The sequence below is a fragment of the Olea europaea genome, chromosome 14, assembly GCF_002742605.1.
Source record: "Olea europaea var. sylvestris chromosome 14, O_europaea_v1, whole genome shotgun sequence".
Taxonomy (NCBI): Eukaryota; Viridiplantae; Streptophyta; class Magnoliopsida; order Lamiales; family Oleaceae; genus Olea; species Olea europaea.
Genome location: NC_036250.1, coordinates 1,872,944 through 1,881,766, shown reverse-complemented (window position 1 = coordinate 1,881,766; position 8,823 = coordinate 1,872,944).

Genomic DNA, 8,823 nt, shown 5'->3' with positions numbered 1-8,823 from the left:
ATCTTATCAAATCGTGTTAATCCAAAATACGAAACCCATAAGTCCACAAATATAACCATCTTATTTCTTTGGAATTTTATCATGAATTATCGAACCTAAAATTCATATCCTGAACCAAACTTTCTTGTTCTAAATGATAGAATTTGACACGCAATTTCTTTTGCTTTTAAAAAAAAAAAAACATTTATTTCCTTTCGAAAATATTATTTTATTTCAAACTGGTATAACGCTTTTACTACACGAGGGTTGTTTTTTGATCGTAAAATAATCAACGGATCAAATTCTGATATTCAAAAAATCAATGCATTTTTTCTACAAATGATTCAAGCTGTCAAAGACATTAAGTAGTGACTATCATATTCGAGAAATTTAAATTACACACGTCGAAAATTATGTTATATACGTAACGAACTTCTTCATTATATATTTTTTCTTTATATGTAGCCACTAAAAAACGAAGGATAGAGACAAATTTTAATTATTCCAACACAAACAAATAATTGCAAACATTAAATAATTTGATATTTTCTTGGTAGGTGTTGAATAAGATTTTGGGAAAATTGTACTCAAAGTATCAAACTTTTCGTTTATTAACAGATTTGACCGAAACCTTTCATTTGTACCACCGAACGATCAAACCTTTATAAAATTCACTGCTCAAGTCCAAATCACGATTTTCATCAGTTTGACCCCAAAAACCGTCACTTGACCCCAAAAATCAAAAATCTAATTATTTTCCCTAAATAAGATAGGGGCATTTTGGACATAATTCATTCCCCTATTAAATTAAAAATTAAAAGAGCAAAAATCAAAACCATAACCCTTGCACCCCATCTCCTTCTTCCCCAACCCCCTCACCCCAAAACCAAAACAACTTCCACCCAGCCGTCGGATGCCACCTCCAGCACCACCACCTTAGACTAAGAATAATACCTCCGTCGGCACTACCAGATCCGAATATGCTAATATCAGCTGTCGAGGAATTGAGTTTGCGAAAATCGACGCAGAGACTATGGTGATCACACGACGAAACATGCACATGTTGAGAAGGGCCATTGACTTTTCAAGATTTTTAAACACTAATGGTGGTGGGGGTGGAAAGACGCACGACAGTACGTAGCATTTGGCAAAGATTACCTACTTTCTTGCCCACCTCCAAGCACTCCAACTCGAACGACTCCACCTCTTTTACAGCTTCATCAACCCTATCCGACAACAAATTGGGTATGATAAAACCTCTTCAATTTTCTTTTCTTGTTCGATTGCTGTTTGATTTTTGGCCTGCTTATTCTGAGGAAGTATTCCTGGTGGTGGTTTTGTCGCCATATATCAATTGAGTTCAATTGGTGAAAATTTGATAGACTTGCACCTCAAAAATTTAGAAAAATTTTAGAGGATTCCAACAAGTCATTGGTAGAGTAGAAAATGTGGGGAAAGTGGTCTTATTTGTAATTGAGAGTTTTTCCAGTTTGGTGGAAGTTGTTTTGGTTTTGGGTTGAGGGGGTTGGGAAAGAAGGAGATGGGGTGGGCGGTTGTGGTTTTTTCTTTCACTTTATTAATTTTTAATTTAATGTGGAGAACGAATTATATCCAAAATGCCCTTACCTTATTAGGGGAAAATAATTAGATTTTTAATTTTTAGGGTCAACTGACGATTTTGGGGGGTCAAACTAATGGAAATCGTGATTTTGGACTTGAGCTGCGAATTTTTTAAAGATTCGGTACCTCCGGTGAACAAATGAAATGTTTGGGTCAAGCCTGCTAATAAATGAAAGATTTGGTACATTGGCTGCAATTTTTCCTAAGTTTTTAACTGACATTGATTAATGTATGGTAAATAGCAAAACCAAACCTATGTATATGGGGATAGGAGGCTTAGCATATTGCAACGAGTCTATTCGTCCACACAATTCTGTTATGTTGTGACTCAAATTCGATTTGTTTTGGAAGTTTAATTCATGGAGGAAGTCTAAATAATTTTGGTTTGGAAGTCCCGATTAACAAGGGATCAAATTTCATTAAGGATTGAAAGTTTGATTAGGAAAAAGACTTTGAAATTGATAAAAAAGTGTTTTGGATGTATTAGGATGGAGACGAGATACCTGGGCATCGGGTCGCTGCGTGGAGGCACCAACATCAAAGAAAATGGAACTGGGCTCGATGCTGGGGCACCAACCTCCATGCACCATTCTTCCAAATGCACTGTGCCATCAATACGAAAAAATTTGATTCCTTGTTGATAATTTGTCGTGTTTTTTTGTGCTCTATTTCATTCAAAACTTCAAGATTAAGCTCCTATAAATACTCCATGTGTAAGTATTATGCCCTAGGTCCAATCAATTTTGGACATAAATACTTTTATATATAATTAATGCAATTAAATGACAGATCTATTATTTAATTAATAGACAATTAAATAAATAATAGAATCTGTAGATTCAAATCTTTGTAATTTGTTAATTACAAGGAGTTGTGATTGTGAGATACAAATTACATCTGATTGAATCTTAAATCATCCGTGATCGTAAATAATAACGAGATACAGATATCGTTATTACGAATAGACCATCATGTGTGACATTTCTTACTTGTGAAGTAAGTAGCTGATCTCATAAGTTAAAGTGTGATGACACTTAAAATGAACATGTCGATGTTTTGTTATAGAACAAAACATTGGAGACCCGTCAGGAGATTCCACATGGATAATTATCTGAGTGTCATTGATTAATCTCTAACGTTCGGTAGTGGAATTGGTCCTTTGACTTGAGGTTGTCACAGTACATTATATGAGAACAGTCATACTTTGGCGGTGTTGGATGTTGCTCTGAAAAGGACCGCTAATACAACATCGTTCGGGTACGTCAAGAATCGTATGAAGGTTGTGATTGATCAATAAAGGATTCGTCACTCTTAGATAGTAGGAGATTATGATCTGCGTTTCATTCAATTAAGTCGATGATGAAATCCTTGGCCAAGGTGTACTTATAAATCGAAAAGGAGTTTTCAACTTATATTGACTTATTAGTGGAGTGAAAGATATGATCGATGATCGAGTTGACACAATTCCATATCTCGTAATTGATCGGATCATAATGACGAAGGGATTATAGTTTCACGGTAAACGAACGAATTTGGTTTTGTCATACCACGTGACATTTCCCGTCACATGTATTTCCCTGACACATTGCTAGATGTCAATCAGGGACGGCGAATGTGAATTGACGATAAATTAAAATGGTGTTTTAATTTATCAATTTTGATTAGATCAAAATAATATTTCACGTCGTTAGATATCGTGGTCGGAAACCTAATGAGTCGCACACAAAAGAGAATTGGAAGATTGCAAATTGCCACTTGGTTAATTTAACAATCGTTGAATAAATTAATTAATTGGATTTGTTATTTATATTCCCGCATTAATTAATTGGATTAATTAATTCACGGACCAAGTTTAATTAATTGGATTAATTAAATATTGGACCGGACTGGGTCGAGCCCGTTTTGGGTTTATATAAATACATGGCTAGGGTTTGAGATCCATATAATTTTCATTATTCTTGCTGGCACAAGAGGAAAAAACCCTAGAAACTGCAATTTTATTCTTTGTGTGGATCACCGTTGGAGGCTGGACAATTGGACAGTTGTGGTGGCAAATCAAAATTGCTGGAACGAGAAGAAAAGCAAAAGGTTTGTAGAATTCTTCAAAGGTACAATCTTTATCAAGATTTCTATCTAAACACTAAGGGATTCTCGGTGGGAATCGAAATAAATTTAATTTTCCGCTGTACATGTACAAGTAGATTCCCAACAGTGGTATCGGAGTCTACTTTGTGTTTGTTAGAAATTGTTTAATATGTTTGAATAATCAAATGTTGATGGTTATAATTTTTCATGGATCTAACAATTAAGAAGAATTTTTTTTTTTTTTAAATTGAAATCTGGTTTTGATTTTGAAGAAAAAAAATGGAAAAATCGGTGACAACATGCGGCGGTGCAGCGCGCTGGACCAGCGACGATCGCTGCTTCGCAATAGCGCGCTTGAAGCGCTGCTGCTAGGCGGCAATCAGCAGAGAACTGTCGCTGCTACTTTGTGAAGCAGCGAGTGCCGCTGCGTTAATGGCAGCAGCGCTTGAAGCGCTACTGCTGGGAAGCAAGAGTTCGCTGATTAACAGCAGCGAACTCGTGCCCGGTCTAGTGTTTTAGACCGGGGCTTTGGCTGACGGGAAAAAGGGAGTCCCCGATCGTTGTCGGCGCCGCAAAGATGGAGAAAGAAAGGGCGAAGTGGTTAGGGTTGCGGTTAGGGTTTCTGATGTCGAGATTGAATTTGGAGATGGGGGCTACTCTGCAATTAGTGTAATTATGGGGGCCTTCCTGCAATTAAAGAATGGGGGTGATTTTGCAAAATTTTAAAAAGGGTTCTGTTCTACAATTTTTAAAATTGGAAGGATCTGATTTTAATTTCGAAGTTGGGTAAATTTGAAAAGTTTCAAAACGGTTTTGAATTTAAGTTTTAAAATGGTTTTAAATTTGATTTTAAATGGATTTGACCTATAATTTCAATTTTTGACCCAAATTAAAATTTTATTTAAAATTGACGACATTTTATATTTTCATTAAAATTGGATTTTAACTTAAATATTAATCTTTGACCCCAATTGAATTTTATTTTATTTAGGAGTGTTATCCTAGTTTAAATTAGAGTTGGGCTCTAATTTAGGACTTAATTAAAATTCGATTTTAATTAATTTTTCCCCCGAAGATATTTTAGAAATTAGAATTGGATTCTAATTTGGCATTTAATTAAAATTTAATTTTAATTAAATTGTTTTGCCCAAAAATTTTCCTTGGAATTAGAATTAGACTCTAATTTGATGTTTAATTAAAATTTGATTTTGATTAAACATATTAGCCCTAAAATATTAGGTTTAGAGTTTGGACTCTAGTTTTACCATTTAATTAAAATTTGATTTTAATTAAATTCATTCGCCCTTAAATATTGGAATTAGAGTTAGACTCTAGTTTTGTCATTTAATTAAAATTTGATTTTAATTAAATTCAACTGCCTTACATTTTGAAATTAGAGTTTGACTCTAATTTGATATTTAATTAAGATTTGATTTTAATTAAATAATCCCTCCATATAATTACCGAATTAGAGTTGGACTCTAATTTGTTATTTAATTAAAATTTGATTTTAATTAAATATTTCCGCTAATTAAATAATCGATTAATATGATTAATTAATTATTTAATTGTTTCGATCCATTTGTCTAAAAGAGTTTAGACGACTTAATTGCTAGAAACTTGAAATTAATTTGCATATAATATTAGACATTATATAGGTATACATTTATGTGATGAATGCATTATTAGTGGACAATTATGGACTCGACCATATGAATGAGTTGAGTGGTTAATTTTATTCTTGTCGTTTTATGGGTCTGCGAGCACTTAATTGTTTTGGGCCTGCGAGCCCGTTTTTATTATTATTATTTTGGGCCTGCGAGCTCTTGATCATTTTGGACCTGTGAGTCCGTTATTATTATTATTGTTACGAGCCTGCGAGTCCAATTTCACTTAGGCCTGCGTGCCAACTAGTATAGGATACAAGTTGCAACTAGACTAATTGAAGAAACAAGAAAAAGAGGAGACCATGGAGATGACGCATTGATACTGATCAGTGTAATACCCCCTAGGAATTGAGCAACTAGTTTTCCTTGTGGCTCGGGAAGACTAGATAGTAAAGTCCATAATTGTTCACACTATTATATTATGTCATATATATATATTTATTTGCATGGTAGATGTATAATAGTATATATATGATTGTATCGTTGTTGATGAGACTTTTCAATGCAAAATCCATCCATGAAATATTAAGTCACATTTATAATTGTCTTCCATCATTATAGTGAAAAATCAGAGTCCCAAATCGTCTCAGCTTGTTGAGTACACTCAAGGCTGGTCTATTAGGGATATGTTTGACACTATGAAATATTAGATATTTCTGAATGATGGGTTTGACTTAATTAAAATTTATTTTTTGTTGAGTACACTCAAGGAAATAAATTTTCAAGGAAATAAATTTTAGAGGCATGTTAAGCTAACACATAAGATGTGTGAAAACAAAGAGTTGTCAGCTTAATGATTTGAGAGTTGTATGGAGATACAATTGATAATTGTATCTACCCAAATGTTATATTAAGGCTTGTTGAGTACACTCAATGTCTTAATATAATAGATGAGATCCCAGCCCACTGGGAGTCAAGTATGGACTCCATAAATTTATGTAAGAGGGTCATAAATTTGTATTAAACAATGGGAGCATAATTAATTTAATAAAAGTCCATGTTAAATTAATTGATACATTTTATATATTATTCTTTTTCTTTTTGTCATTTATATTTATTGAATCGTGAGTAACAATGAGTATTTGAATGGCATACTAGATGTCAACAATCAAATTATATTTTCTTAATTGACACTGCAATTTGAGAATTGTTCTCATGCATGAGAAAATGGGTCACGTCCTTGAGTAGCCTTTTTCAGAGACACCTGCTGATGACTCGATTAAAGAAGAGGTGGCTACTGTAGTAAATGCAGTGATGACAATAGTACTGCAACGCATGTGATACCTGCAACCATGTCACCTGAGTTACAAAAGCAATTTGAGAGTGTAGATGTTAACACATAATTCTTCATTACAAAAGAATTGTATGATAATAATCATGTGTGGAAGGATATGAGACTTCCAAACAACTATACGGTGCAAAATGACAGAGTAATCTTCAATCGATGCTTAGACACTGAAGATGATTGACGTTGAGAAATGTCTCAATTAAGTTCAACTATAAACCATGAACTAAGTAGTGACTTGGTTCTGCAATCCCTGTCAGAGAGAGCTATTGACAACTAATTATGAATTTAACGTGAATAAACTCGAATGCACAATTATTGAGTTGCTTAACATGCTTAAGACTGTTAAGCCCAACATCAAAGTTAATAGTGGGCAAGCCATTGATTCCTCTAAAGATATTAAGAGGAAGTCTAAAGGGGTTTTGTGAAAGCGTCCAATATAGTTAAGACAGCCTAAGGGAAGGACAATACCAAATCTAATGACCATTGATTTCATTATAGAATGAAAGGTGAATTGGAAGGAATATTGCATGACTTATATCTACTTCACGAGTTTCTTAGGTATTTGATACCAGATGTAAATCTCATATTTATACAACTATGGAGAAACTAAAAAGAAGTAGACCACTGCGAAAGAGAGAAGTTGACATACACGTTGGAGATGAGCAAAGGTTGCTGCATTGCCTGTATGAATATACTTCTTGCCATTGCCTTTTGGTTTTAGTATTAGAATTTGAGAAATGTCACATTATACTCACCATAGCTGGAACATTAAAATGAATTTCATGTTCGGACATGAACAATTTTAATATTAAGGACAATTGTTGTTCTTGTTTATCTTGATAAAGATCCCAATGGCTATGGTAAATTACAAAATGACGTTTATATTTTTAAATACTAAGGATTCTATAATGAGTATAGAAATTATAAGGCATAAATGTGATAATCTAATTATTACCTAAATCTGGTATGACAGACTTTGTCATTTAGATGAAATGTAATTTCAAAGTTACATAAAGATGTATACTTGGGATTAATTGATTTTGACAAGTACAAATTATGCATGTCTAGCACAATAACCAAATCTTCTTTTACTTGAAAAGAAACAAGGTCAGCATAATTAATGGTCTAATGCATGGTGATGCATATGGACTTGTGTCAATTAATGTCAGGTAATGTTTCTTTTATTTCATCAATGATCATGTATACTTGATGAAAACTCAAACATGAAACTTTTGAAAAGTTCAAGGAATTCACATTAGAATTAGATAAACAAATATGTAAAGATACCTTCACATTAAGATTCGATCAAGTGAGAGTATCTTAAAGATAAAATCTAAATTATCTAAGAGAGAATGAGATTCTCTTGCGGTGGACTCCTTCATATACACTGCAGCAAGGTGGTGTATCTAAAAGGAGGAATCGTTAACTATTAGATATAATGCGATTAATAACAAGTTATGCAAATCTCCCAAAATTGTTTTGGAGTCATGCATTGATTGCAGTGTGCAACACACTAAATTATGTCCCATCTAAATTGGTTAACAGAACTCCATACGAGTTATGGAAATGCAATAGTCCCAATTTATCTTATATGAAAGTTTGGGGCCATGACGCTTATTTGAAGCACCTTGAATCAGATAAGTTTGACACTAAAACTGATAAATACGTATTTGTGGGAATATTCAAAGGAGACATTTGAATATAAATTCTATTATCATGAAAAAAGTTTTCATCTTACGACATAACGTCCTCTTAGAGAAAATGTTTACTCTAGGAGAAGACAGTGGGAGCAAAGTAGAACTTGAAAGAGCTCAAGAGTCCAGAAATATAGTTAACCAAGTAGATAAATCTAAGTTTGATCCCATATCTGACATGGGACATATTCTTAATCAGGGAGTAGAGACTCTTGAGGATATGTTAGCTCTATGTGAGTCTAGTAGGATCATTCGACCTTCAAGAAGGTGCAAATTCGTGATTATTAATCAGGTATTACTGATCCAGGATGATGAACCTACTAGTTGCAACATAATGAAGTCAAGTGTTGACTTAAAAGAGATAGCAAGAGGCAATGATACTCGAGATGAACTCGACGTATGTGAATAAGGTTTGGACCTTGGTCGAGCCTCCTGATGGAATAAAACCCATAAGGTTTTGTAAATAGTTTACAAGGGAAAGGTCGATGTG